Genomic DNA, 14,964 nt, shown 5'->3' on the forward strand with positions numbered 1-14,964 from the left:
CATGGATGTTTTATTGAGTGATTGGATAATAGCCCTTCAAATTTTAAAAAGACCCATTATGTGACGATGAAATCTTGTTGTCTTCAAACTGAATATATTCTGTTCTTTAAACTTTTCTTCATGAGATACTACCCTCTTATTCTTACTCCTCATCAAGTTGTCATTGGCCTTTCTAAAACGTGGCTCCCAGGAGAGTGTAGGATATTCCAGATCTGGGCCAGCCAGTGAACTTGGGGAACTAACTGTTCCTGTTTTTCCCAACACCTAAGGTTGAACTAACTTCTTTGCCGACTGCATTATACTATTGGTTCACTTGGAGCTTGCAGCTACTAAACTATCGGTTATTTTTCACATGAATCCGTATGAAGATAAGTTCTCCCATTTGTACTTTGTAGTATTTTTAACATGAATGAATTTATATTTGACCTGGCTATACTTTCTCTTTAGAGTATATGTTGAAATCTTTAAGAATTTTTGTTCTGCCATCCAAGTATTCTCTATCTCTACCCATCTCTCTCCCAGCTTCATGTCACCCACAGATCTGAGCAACCTGCCTTCTAAATCTTTACACAGGTCAAACCATTTGGCAGAAAATTGGTACAGTGGTAGATAATAAGAAATTGCCCTTTCAGTTAACACTAACCTATTGTCATCAGTCCCGGGTGTTCATTGGAAGGACTGACGCTGAAGCTGCAACTCCAATACTTTGGCCACCTCATGCGAAGAGTTGACTCATTGGAAAAGACCCTGATGCCTGGAGGGATTGGGGGCAAGAGGAGAAGGGGACGACAGAGGATGAGATGGCTGGATGGCATCACCGACTCGATGGACGTGAGTCTGAGTGAACTCCGGGAGTTGGTGATGGACAGGGAGGCCTGGCGTGCTGCGATTAATGGGGTCACAAACAGTCGGACACGACTGAGCGACTGAACTGAACTGAACTGAACCCATTGTCATGTGAGGCAATTAGTTTCCTTCAAAGTCATGTTCCAGGGCTTGGGTGCATTTCATTGGAAAAGATCAATAGAGTAAATAGAAAAAGGAGGAAACTTACAAAATGAGGATCTGCAAGAAAAAAGAAAATATAGGTCTTTTTCCCTCCCGTTGTCCTTACGAGCGATGGGCAAGACCAGAGCATTACAGGTGACCTCCCCATGTGGTTTTGTGTTTCAGGACAGGGACCTAGCCCCAGAATGCTCCCCCTTCTTTCAGGGCAAGTCTGCAAATAAACTGATTGGTCATCTGGCAGTGTGGATTTGGATGCCGGCTCTTCTTGGGAGCTCGCTGAAGAAGCAGGCAGCCAGAACCTGCAGACCGTGGGCCCGTGGCATACTGCAGCCCTGTCTCCTCATGAAAGGGTGCCAGAGGCACATCCCACTGACCACTGCAGAAGGGGTGCCCCAAATCCCAGCTGACTTGCTGACCAGACAACCTAGAGAGAGTTCCCAAGCTCATTGTTGCCCAATTCTGCCACTTCCATTACACCTGATAATTAAAGGATTCCTTGGATTTAGTCTTTTATTCAGGTACAAATTCACCTAAGAATATTGACCTCCAAAAGGAGATGTGATCTATCTATCATCTATCTTTCTATCTATCTACAATGGAATTATTAGCCATAATAAAATAATTAAATAATGCCATTTTGTAACAACGTTGATGGACCTAGAGATTACCATACTGAGTGAAGTAAGTCAAAGACAAGCACCATGTGATATCACTCACATGTGAAATCTAAAAAAATGAAACAAATGAACTTATTACAAAAGAGAATAGACTCATAGACATAGAACACAAACTTACGGTTACCAAAGGGGAAACGGCAGGGGAGGGAGGGATAAATTAGGAGTTTAGGATTAACTGGTACACACTACTATATATAAAACAGATAAGTAGCAAGGACCTACTATTATATATATATATATATAAAGAAATATATGATATATGGATTTTATATATATATATAATATTATGGATTCTTCTGAGAACCCTCCGCCTGGAGACCACAGATCCCTGGTGTGGCTGGTCCTTCAGCTGACTGTTTACAAGCTTCCTGCCCCGCACTCCCAACTCAGGTTCTGTTTTCGACAAAGTATCTCCAGCCCCTTCCTGCTATAGATGCCTCATTCTGGCAGAATGTCTTCTTGAAAAAAGTTCTTTTCAGCTGACTTACAGCTGGCTCTTCAAACTTCAGAGAACCCATGTCAGATTTTTCCAGGAGGGTTTTCTCAGGCAGTTCCTTTCTCGTTGGCTTAAGGTGAAGGGAAAGCCTCCCTCCCCGCGGAGGGTGGGGCAGGTGGAGACACACAGCACATTGGCAGCTCTCTGCCAGCCTTTGAAACACCCTGTGTGTTCTCGGCCTTTCCTCGTGGACCCGCGCAGCTGCTGGTGAGCAAAGGGCCGCAGCTGGTTCCATAGTCTCTGTGCTTGCAGTGTTGCACCTGCTGTTCTTGGCTTCTGAACTTGCTCTAAAACGTTCAGACCAGAGGAACCGTTGTGTTTAACATCCTGTTACACAAAGATTTTTGTAAAGAGATACAGAGCAGAGGGAAATAAAGTGATGCAGGGGAGACAGAAAGGCTCTGACGCTGATTTTGCTTATTGGGCACCTGTTTTGCACCAAGCACTATACTAGGTTCTATGTACAGGCTACACTATTTAATCTTCATATCAACCCTGTGGAGTACGTACTATTCCTGTCTGCACCCAGCAGCCTCTTGCCATTTTACAAATAAGGAAACTGAAGTTAATACCTTTCTCAAGAATACAAAATGACTTACATGATTTCCAAACCCACACATTTAACCCCCATGCCACACAGCCTTCAGAGTAGTAGGGAGAAAGATGACAGTTCTATAGGAACCTTTAAGAAAAGCGTCAGTCAATTGTCTCTAAGCCCAGAGAGAAAGAATTCGGGTTCACACTGCTTTTGAGAATGTGACTGGGAACCCCACTGACTCAGGCCGCTGATGCAGTAACAGAAATTTGCCATCTTAGGAAACTGTCGTGTCAGAACCAAACTCTCCTGTCAACTGTTCCAGGTCCCTATCAGTCATGCCATTACAGGGACCTTCCACTCCACCAAAACAATTGTTTTCTTGGCCCAAGAATGCCGAGCTCACTTCCTTCTCAATTCAGAACTTTAGGGTATGCCATACTTCCAGGCTAAAAAAATCATCCAATTATTCTTTAGCAATCTATATTTGTCACTGTATTTCAAGAGCCAACTCAGAACTCAAATCATGAATTGGCTTGGTGGTATTCACCCTCAGCATTCATTTTTACTTTCCCCGTTTTTTTCTAGGGACCAAAAATAAAGATGCAAAGATGTGCAATTGGCTGTTATGACCACTAGATGGGGATCTAATGATGGCAAGATGAAATGCTGACTCAGTTTCCGAAGAGAAACCAGAAAACTGATAAATTTAGAGGTTGAGCTTAGAGGCTGAAGTTTACAAATTGCTCAACGAGGTCTGAGATATATGTTGGAACAATTACATATTCCATCATTTTCTTCATGAAGAAATCAAAACCCAAGAATGTAAAGCAATTTATCAAAGGGTAAAAGCTAAATCATTAATGTCATTTTGAAATTGCCTTATTCCATTTTTTAATACTTTCAGTGTATTTTTCTAACAAAACTTTAGATAGCAGCAAGGATATTTAAGAATTTAACATCACTACAAAATACTTAGAATTAACAATATCACCAGCCATGGAAATCATTTTTGAGCACCTAACATGTGTTAATGGAGAAGGCAAAGGCACCCCACTCCAGTGCTCTTGCCTGGAAAAACCCCATGGACGGAGGAGCCTGGAAGGCTGCAGTCCATGGGGTCGCTGAGGGTCGGACACGACTGAGAGACTTCACTTTCACTTTTCACTTTAATGCGTTGGAGAAGGAAATGACAACCCACTCCAGTGTTCTTGCCTGGAGAATCCCAGGGACAGAGGAGCCTGGTGGGCTGCCGTCTCTGGGGTCGCACAGAGTCGGACACGACTGAATCGACTTAGCGGCTTAGCAGCAACATGTGTTAAACATTTTGTGTGTGCGTGCTCAGTTTTGTCCTGCAGTTTTGTCCAACTTTGTCCAACTCATGGACTGTAGTCTGCCAGGCTCCTCTGTCTATGGAATTTTCCAAGCAAAAATACTGAAGTGAGTTGTCAGTTCCTACTCCAGGGGATCTTTCTAACCCAGGGATTGAACCCACATTGTAACAGGAGGGAACGAGGCAGGGCACAACTTTTGAAAGAACGACATAGCCCAAGGACACAATGTAAACTGATTAGAATTAAATGGAACCAAGATGGCAGACAAGTCTAGACCCTGATCCTCAATCAGCAAGCTAAATGACACACCCAGAGATGCCAAGACACTGTCAAAAGACCAAGGAGTGAGTGGTGGCCCAATTCTTGGAAATCTCCACCCCTTCCCCTAAAATAGATGGAATAATCCTCCCATCATTAGCATATGAAATTACCAGCCTATAAAAACTAACCAGCCACTTTTTGCTGCAATGGTCCACACTGTCTGTGGAGTGTACTTCTCTGTGAATCTGCATAAATCCACTTCTTACCTATCACTTTATCTCTCATTGAATTCCTTCTGTGATGAGACATCAAGAACCTGAGCTTCATTAGGTCCTGAAACCAGGTACCATTGGTTTTGGCTGGGTCTGAGTCCCAGCCATGTAGGTTCGTGTCCCAAGCAAGGTTTTGGCTGGGTTCAAGTCCCAACCATATGGGTTCGAGTCCCAGCATGTGGGTTCAAGTCCCAATCTGAGGTAAATGGTTTCAACATCTCTTGCATCTCCTGCATTGGCAGGCAGATTCTTTACCACTGTGCCACCTGGGAAGCCCCTGTGAAACATTTTAGGTGATGCTTTATGTTCATTTGCCTTTGGTACCCTGGGCTGGACCCTTTCTGGCTTCAGACACAGAGAGCAGCCAGACCAGAGCTGCTGCTACTGCTAAGTCACTTCAGTTGTGTCCGACTCTGTGTGATCTCATAGACAGCAGCCCACCAGGCTCCCCCGTCCCTGGGATTCTCCAGGCAAGAACACTGGAGTGGGTTGTCATTTCCTTCTCCAATGACCAGCACTAGTGACCACCAGCCCACAGCGCAGGGGCCCAAGAGCTTCCCTCACAGAAGGTGATATTAGCCTGGGAATGGGCCATTCAGCAAACTCAGCATTCGCTTCTGCAGATGCTGGGCTGGGCACTGGGGTCCAAAGATGAAATGGGCCTGGTCCCCATCCTGGATCTCAACCTGAGGTGGAAAGGAGTAACATGCTAACGAGTACACATTGATTTGTGTGAATATTTGTTCACTGGACCAAGCACCACAAACACTGGGGCTCTTTCTGTTTTGCTTATACTGAATTGACTGCCTGATACGGTGTTCACACATGGAAACCTCTCTGTAAATGTTCCCTGAATAGATGAATATTGAACTTTGGTAAGGAGGCAGCACTCACTGCTTATATTCATGCTTCAGGATTATAGGTAAAAAAAGAAAAAAAAAACTTGCCTTCTCTCTCTTTAAGGTTCTCGTAGGGCCCTCAGAGACAGTATAGAGGGAACACTCGTGCAGGAGAGTGGCTGATGATGGCCAAGGCTCATGACTCATGCACCTTCATACCAATGGAATGTCCATGGTTACAAGAGGCGTCATCCCCACCGGGAAAGCCCACTACTCTGCTGGTCTGGTTACTTTTCCAGTTCACCTAAGTAATCCAAATGCAGTGTAGACACTCCATGTGCAAGTTCCAGCTTCCAAGATACACTAGTCAGTGGCTCCACCATCTGTCTCTCACCAGGGGTGTGTGTTGGGGGGGCGTAAAAGCAAGCAGGACCCTGTGGGGCTCCTGGGCACGCAAGCCTGTCCGTGTTCCCTGTGTCCTGTTTGTCCGGAATACACTCTAACATCCACGTCCTCCCTTGAGTTTCAAAGGACAGAGTCGAGCAGTTGCTAATCAGGGATGGGAGAGGGATGGGGAGACAAGGGAAGGGCGACCAGCAAACAGTATGCAGCCTGGGGGCAGGGTCCTTGTTCCACCTCAAGGGATACACATAACAATACATTTGAGCTCCTTTATAGAACTAAAGTGTTAGCTGCTCAGTTGTGTCTGATTCTTTGCGACCCCATGGACTATCCCATGAGGCTCCTCTGTCCATGGAATTCTCCAGGCAAGAATACTGGAGTGGTTAGCCATATCCTTCTCCGGGGATCTTCTGAACCCAGGGATCAAACCCATATCTCCTGCACTGAGTCAGATTCTATACTGTCTGAGCCACCAGGGAAGCCCAGCTACCAGGGAACTAAGACACCCCCAACAAATGGAATATATTAGCATTCTTCATTCCAGTGAAAGTGAAAGTGTTAGTCGTCCAGTTGTGTCCAACTCTTGGCGATCCATGGCCTGTAGCCCATCAGGCTCCTCTGTCCGTGTGATTCTCCAGGCAAGAATACTGGAGTGGGTAGCCATTCCCTTCTCCAGAGGATTTTCCCAGCCCAGGGATTGAACCCAGATTTCCAGCATTGCAGGCAGATTCTTTACCATCTGAGTCACCAGGGAAGCCCCTTCATTCCAAAGAAGGTCACAGTATGATAACCTGGAAAAGGTCATCAGGAGACCACCTGAGGCCAGATTAAAGGAATAAAAAGCCTGCAGACACCCTAATCCTTATTAGCAAGCCCACCCTTGACCCACTGCTATAAAACTCCTCACCAAATCCTCCCAGATTGGGACACAGTTTTTCACGGACACTGTTGCATCTCCCTTTGCCTAGCAAAAGCTGTTGTTGTACTCCACCCAAAACTCTGTCTTCAAGATTCGATTCGGCACTGGGGCACAAAGACCGAGTTTTTGGCATCATCCAGAGTAACATGGGGACCCTTCTGTCATCACACGTGAACATTGTCATGACAATGATTGGGCAAGCTCTGGAGATAAATATTTCATAGGTGAACGCTTTCAATCCAGCGCTAGATTCCAAGTGTGAATATGGCGTCATCACTTTGGAAAATAACTTTGTCAACAAGGGAATGTTTTTGGTTTAAGATCACTGATTCACTCACTCTCTCTTGCTATTTCTTCTTAAGCAGATTCTGACCAAAACCCGCCTGCACAACCGTTTCACCAAGGTAAAAGTCTCTGATTGTGATCACTTTTCGTAATTAACTAACTAAGGAGCAAAAGCCCCCTTCCCCTCTGAAATGCTCTTCAGGACTAGAGCTACAAGTTTAAGCTACCTTAGCATAATAAGGCATCTGTTTGGAGCCTAAAGGGAATTCCATTCAAATGTAGAATTAATTATTCCAGCTAAACAGTAATTGGGCACAGTTTAGGGGTCTTGTATAATAATCAATTGAGATATGAAGGAAGAACCAACTTATATTTCAAAAATTTTAGCCACATGAATGTGCCTGAGTGAACCCTATCTTCAGCTTCGCAGCCTCCAGGCCCTCAGCTGTCCACTCCACACGAAGAGAAGGCACTTTGGCATTAGCTTAGGTGAGCATTCAAGGAGAAAGGCTGACTCTGATGTACGGTGAGACACACCGAGGAATACTATATAGAGATAAATACAATCATGACTCCTAGCTTTAAAAAACTCTGCGTCAAAATGGGGAGCCTTGTGAAAAATTGTTTTGTAAAAGTATAAATTGAGCTATCTAAATACTAAGAATCACTTCATGATTTATTAGCAACCAAATGTTATAAAGAGAAGTCCTAATGGAGCCGCTGTAAGTCAGACTAGCCAGCTACAGCCTCACAGGTGAGGCAGGGCCGCAGACAGACAGCCCTTGAAGAAAGACTGAGCAGTAGTTCTTTTTTTATCTTCTGTATTTGGCCACAAAGCCTGATTTTTTCTTTTTTTTTTTTTAGCACCTAGAGTCTGATTGTTCCAGGGAAGTCTGGTGTTACTTTTTATTGTGACGATGGCTATTTTCCCAGTATAATAGTCAAGCTCCATCTGACAATTTTTTTAATTAATTGATTTATTTTGGGCCTGCACTGGGTCCTAGTTGCTGCATACGAGCTTTCTCTAGTGCAGCAGTAGGGGCTACTCTCCATTGCCGTGCACGGGCTTCTCATCTCCATTGCCGTGCACAGGCTTCTCAGCATTGTGGCTTCTCTTGTTGTGGAGCACGGGCTCTAGGGCGCAGGCTCTGTAGTTGCCACATACAGGCTCAGTTGCTCTGAAGCATGGGGAGTCTTCCCAGACCAGGAATCAAACCCATATCCCCTGCATTAGCTGGCAGATTCTTATCCCCTGTACCAACACGGAAGTCCTGATAATTATTTATTTACTGGATTTGTTAGTGCTCCCATCAATTTCAGCAGAGCTGTCTTGATCTGAAGCATCATCCAGGGCTGAGGTGAGTTGAGCATCCACGCCTCCAGGTCCCCTAAGGTCTCCTGCTGAGCTCTGACCACTCAGACCCTTTCTGCCCTGTCTCAGCCAGAGATGTCCTGCCCAACAGCACCCAGAACTACCCAGTCTCTTCCCCATCAATCCTGTATGGCAAGCTCTGAGTTGGCACAGGGACTATAGAGAGGATTAGGATGGGTATTTGTAGACTAGAGAGGCACATAGTCACATAAATTTCAGCTCAGCATCATGGGTACAGTAACGGTGGCAACCTAAGGGAGCGTGGAGGGAGCTCGAGAAGGCTTCCTGGCAGAAGTAGTACAGGAAATGAGAAAGTAAGAAGCTGAGGAAGAGAGCTGATGGGGTGGGCATTACAAGATGAGAGAACATCATGAAGACAGGGAGGTGCAAAAGTTGGTGGCACTGCAGTGGTATGAGGAGCTGGCTCTTCTGCAAGAGCTGGTTGGAGACAGTCAAGAATTTCCAATTGCTATATTCCAAGTCCTGTGATAAACCATAATAAAAAAATATGAAAAAGAAGGTATATGTGTATACCTGAATCACTTTGCTGTACAGCAGAAATTAACACATTGTAAATCAACTATAGTTCAATAAAATAAATTTAAAAAAAAAAGAGTTTCCAGTTGTTAAACCTTTGGTGGCTTGAAGTTGGCTATCGCAGGAATATTTATACCATGGAAACTGACAAATGCTACAAATAAGGACATTTTTGTGCATTAGAAAACCAGTTTATCAGCACACCATTGGACTTTAATGTGAAGAAGTAAAAGCAATTTGTTAATATTAGAAGTATCAGGACTCTTGGTTAAAAGGAACAGAAGTTTATGTTAAGGATACTGGGCTATCTTATAGATTACAAGGAAATCACAGGCCTTTAGAAAAAAGGTATAACCAAGAACCTTCTGGCTTTCAGCTCTGCTTTCTTCTGGTATCTGTCTGTGTCTCTCTCTCGTTTTCCTCTCTCTCCCTCCTACTCTCTCATCCTCCTCATCTGTTCCAGTTCCAGATGTCAGGAAACATCACTGACATGGCTCTTAAAATTTAAATATGACAGTTTGAACTACTGGAAAACACTCATTTCTCCTTCTCTGTTGCAGTTCCAAAATGTCTTACAGAAGGATTGCAATTCACTCACTTTGACCAGATGTTCCCTTCTAAACCAATCAACTGTAGAAGAGGAGGTGTGACTCAGAGAAAGAACTAATATAGTCCTTATTTTGTCAATCAAAACCAATCAGCTGTGGTCAAAGTTTGCATGAACAGCACTACTTACAAGGTAGCCATGTGGGGAGGAGATGGTGGAGGGGAATGGGTGGGTAGCAATTCCTAGAAGGAAGGATGTACTGGGCAGAAAAGCAATAGGTTTCAAGATGGAGAAGGAGTGTAGCAGGAGGTAAGCTGTAAGGTAGGTAGACTTTTGCATGGCAGGCTTGGACTTTATCCAGTGGATGGCTTAGGGGACAGGACCAGGGCACCTGGGAAAGGATATGGCAACCAGATTTCTATTTTGAATAGATTGCCATGGCTGTGCCATAAAGGTTGAGTATATGACAGGTCAGACTGTGGCAGAGAGGGCAATCAGAAGATAACTGCTGTAGTCCAGGCAAGGATTGACTTAACTTATTTCATCTCATGTTATGCATATAACTGTGCTTTATTTCATCTTTTTCTCTTTGCTGGCTTCATCATATTACTCCTCATTTTTTTTCTCCCCTTCATTAAGTCGCAGATGCTTACTATTTCGGGGGGCTCCAAAATCACTGCAGATGGTGACTGCAGCCATGAAATTAAAAGACGCTTACTCCTTGGAAGAAAAGTTACAACCAACCTAGATAGCATATTAAAAAGCAGAGACATTACTTTGCCAACAAAGGTCCATCTAGTCAAGGCTATGGTTTTTCCAGTAGTCATGTATGGATGTGAGAGTTGGATAGTGAAGAAAGCTGAGCACCGAAGAATTGATGCTTTTGAACTGTGGTGTTGGAGAAGACTCTTGAGAGTCCCTTGGACTGCAAGCAGATTCAACCAGTCCATTCTGAAGGAGATCAGTCCTGGATGTTCTTTGGAAGGACTGATGCTAAAGCTGAAACTCCTTTGGCGACCTCATGCGAAGAGTTGACTCATTGGAAAAGACTCTGATGCTGGGACGGATTGGGGGCAGGAGGAGAAAGGGACGACAGAGGATGAGATGGCTGGATGGCATCACCGATTCGATGGACATGAGTTTGGGTGAACTCGGGTGCTGGGGGTGGACAGGGAGGCCTGGCGTGCTGTGATTCATGGGGTCTCAAAGAGTCGGACACGACTGAGCAACTGAACTGAACTGAACCATACTAGTGGTTGTCTTCCTTCACCCAAAAGTCATAAGCAAACTTAGTTTTTCCCTCTGATTTATCAAACAAGATGCAAGCAATTTCTACAAGTAAAGCCTTGTAATCCCCCGTTGTTGCTTCCCTTGATAAGATGAGACCTTTAAAAAGTCATTAATGCCCAACTTTTTCCCTTGACCTTCAGAATTCTCTCCTCCAAAGACTTATTATTATGGTTTAATATAGATTATTTTATCCCATTTTAATACAGAAGCAGCATCATGTGGGGTTCAGAATAACAAATAGGAGGAAGGAAAATGAACTGAAATAGACAAAACTGGAAAAGCAGGAGCGAGTCAGGGGAACAACCATGATGACCTGGAACTCAACGTTGAGCTGGAAGGAGAGAGATTACACTTGAACAAACTAGAGGCTCCAGAACAGAGCAGCAGAAGAGGAGAAAGGAGAGGAAAGTTCAACATGCATTTGAATTACCATTGCTTATTAACCTCTACTTCTTTGTTGGACTGTGTTTTTACCAAGGCTGATCCATCTGGGGTCCCTGATGTATACAGGTTATAATTTGCTAAGTCTCTTTGTTAAAGTTATTATTTTGAGAATCCATCCAGTAAAATTTTGACTTTTTTAAAATTGAAGTAGAGATACAGAAAAAACAAAGTGAACAGCTTGATGAATTTTCATGGTCTGAACAGAATATACCTGTGTACCCAGCATTCAAATTCAAAAGTAATTTATGACATACACCTAGCAAGCCCCTTCTGTGCTGCCTTTGATCACTACTAACTAAAAGATAAACTTGCTTCTAACAGGACAGATAGGTTTTTCCGTGTTTTTTGTACTCTTTGTCTATAAATTAATTCACATGATATGTTCTCGTTTGGAGCCAGCTCCTTTGGTTCAACATTATTCACAGGATATTCATCCATATGGTACTAAGAAGTTAGAGATCACTCATTCTTATTGATACGTAGAATTCCATTGGGCGAATATGCTATAATTGATTTATTCTTCTGTTGATGAGCATGTGGGTAGTGTCCAGTTTGAGGCTACTATGAATAGAGTTGCTAAGACCCATTCAGTTAATATGAAAACTAGTACTGATTCTTTATTTTCTAAATTATGCATTTATTTGGCATCAAGGAGTAGGTTTTTTTATTTAAAAAATCAAAAATTTTAACCAGTCCTTAATTTAGCTACTCTAATCTTGATCAGAGGATTGGGAAGGGCTATGGAGCATGAGACAGGTTGCAAAGGAGGGCGGGCGGGGTTGGGGTGCAGAGAACAATATAATAAAAGAAAATTTTGCCTCTGGCCAAATGGGATTCATTTGCAAGGCAAGATCCCAAAATCATAGAGCACCTTAATCTCCTCGGGACATTCTGCCTCCTTAAATTCACGCTCTTCTTTTACACACAGCTTCACACAATAATAATAGAACAATACAATGTTTCATTTAATCCATCATTAACATGCCATGGCCACACTTCCCTCAGCATCTGCCTATATTTCCATTTTTGTTGGACAGACAACAAATCCAAAATTTAATTATTCATTAGTTGAGAGAGACACTGTCATATATTAAATTGCTTCCCTCCATCCATTTTTTTCTTTATATCTCCATATGTATTTGCCTTTGAGATTGGAACTGAGCCTATTCATTATGCAGGAAACAAAATAAAAAATGATCTCTAAATAAAGCAATGCACAGTGGGTCCTCAGAGTTCGTTAGAAACGCATGCACACAGAGTTTTCCACTGTAAGAATTTTCTACCTTATTAGAGTTGACATTTAGCCCAGCCCTACATCTGAATTATAGAAAATAACTCTTTTAAAATAAATTGGCAGAGTACGGATGACCTTGCCATCTGTGTGAATTATTTTAACTTCGCTGTCTAATGAAAGATATACTAGCAAATGTTGCATTCCCATCTCATGGCTTTACCCATAGCCATATTTTCCTGTTTCCTACTTGCAGTGAAAGAGGGGTGGGGGAAGACAGTGGGGAGTATAGGAGGATGACTGCAGATAGGAACAGGCTACTTATATCTGTCATTGACTGAATTATAACAATGGCATCATGTAGATTTCACAGGTGCAGTTAAGAGGCAGGTGGAAATATTTATAATTTGCAGTAAACACTGTCAGCCTGGCAATTGACTCTCTATAACCACAGTATAAATACTGTGGTTAGGATGAGAATTTGGGAGGAAAGTTCTGCCAACAAACCTAAACAATTTTCCTGCATCATTGATCAGTTCTTCATTTGGAAAGGGAAATGTTTGATATGAAAATCTTTGCATTTTAAAGTAGCTTTGAGTCCCGGAAAGAATGCCGATCAAGAGCCCAAAGAGCTGAATGCCAGTCCTTTCTCTCCCACATCTTAGTTCTTCGACCCTTGACAAGTCACAGCCTCTCCAAGTCTCCGCTTCTTTGCTGCTGCTGCTGCTAAGTCACTTCAGTCCTGTCCGACTGTGTGACCCCATAGACAGCCGACCACCAGGCTCCTCCGTCCATGGGATTTTCCAGGCAAGAGTACTGGAGTGGGTTGCCATTGCCTTCTCCAGCTTCTTTGCTAATGATTCTCAAATAAAGAAGATGATCAATGTGAAATTCTTCTCAGTAAATGATTCAGCCCTGGCTCTAGTCAACAAAGATTGTGACAAGATATTTCCTTTTGGAAGATGTGACTTTCAGCAATAAGTACCAGCTAATAATATCAATGTTTGTATTCTATCCTTCTGTTAATTTTTCTCTTCTTCCTGTGGATTCTGGGCCGTATGGAAGGTCCACACACACACCTGTAGGTGAACCATCTGGCACTACAGGAAGTATGGCCATGTTTTCTTTTTTTTAATATATATAGCCATCGCTCTTTTTTTAATTTATCTTTAGTTGGAGGATAATTGCTTTACATTGTGGCATATTTCTGCCATACATCAGTATGAATCAGCCATAGGAATACACATGTCCCCTCCCTCCTGAATCTCCCTCCCAGCCTTCTAGGTTGTCACAGAGCACCAGGCTGAGCTCCCTTATTGCTCCCTAAGTAGAATGTGTGAGTATGAATGTGTTAGTTGGGAATTGAGTACAGGAGGAAACAGGGAGGTTCCCTGGATTTCCAGACTATCAACAAGAATTTTTGGATGGCAAATATAAATTGGAAGAGGAAAAAAATGAAATTAATCTCTTTTCTCATGGAAAACTGATGACTCTCTGGGGCACACCCTCCAAATAGTCTCAGTAGGGAAGGACCCTGCAATGGGATCTGAGGACTTTAGGGCAGCCTTCCAGCTCTAAAAGATCCTGTAATCACTAAGTACAAAAGTTCCACCTCCAGACCTTTATGGTCAAATGGACTCCAGATGGAATGAGCACTTTTAACATTTAGATGTGATAGGTACACAGGTATCAAATTGTTTTTCCAGCCCTATGGATGACTTGGATAGCATCATGGGCCTGAGGGTGGGGATGGAGGTGGGATAAACAGAACTGGAAGGTATCAGCTTTGCAGAGAGCTATCCCAGCACTGGGATCATGGGTAAAAGAAATGAACTCTGTCCTCAAGGGAGTCAGTGTAGTGATCACCCAAAACATAAGCAGATAATAATGCAAAGATACCAAAACCCATAAATCAAGAGTCTAATATTCCATTTCATAGGTGAAGAAACTGAGGCTCAGAGGGAGTATAGATGACTCATCCAAGGCCACTCAAGATAAGTGACTCATCCAGAGTCACCAAGGACCAGGTCTCCCACCACACAGTTTCTCCTCTCACCAACCCCCTTTCCTCATCTTCTTCCTCCTCACTCTCCCCATATTAGCACCTTAAACGTGCCAAGACTGTGCAAAGTGTTACATGAATACTTTGCTTTTAATCCAAATAAATTTCATGGATAACATATTATTATGTATAATTTTACAAAGAAGTAAACTGAGTGTGGAAGAGATCAAATCTTGCCCTTCTTCCATGGTTATAGATTTGTGGCCACAAATAGAAAGCTAGACTGTATTTGCCATTATCCCTTGCAGCTAGGCACGGCTGTCTGACTAGGTTTCTCCCTTGAAATAAAGGTAGCGATTGCCACTTCCTGGGTACATCTCTAAGATGATGAGGGTATATCCTTGACTCTCTGTTTTCTCTTCCATTTACCAGCTGCAGATGATATGAAGATCCCTGGGGAGAGCAGAGTCCCAAGAGAGAAGGAAAAAGTTCCCTGAGATACCTCATGGGAGA

The sequence above is a fragment of the Bubalus bubalis genome, chromosome 5, assembly GCF_019923935.1.
Source record: "Bubalus bubalis isolate 160015118507 breed Murrah chromosome 5, NDDB_SH_1, whole genome shotgun sequence".
Lineage (NCBI taxonomy): Eukaryota > Metazoa > Chordata > Mammalia > Artiodactyla > Bovidae > Bubalus > Bubalus bubalis.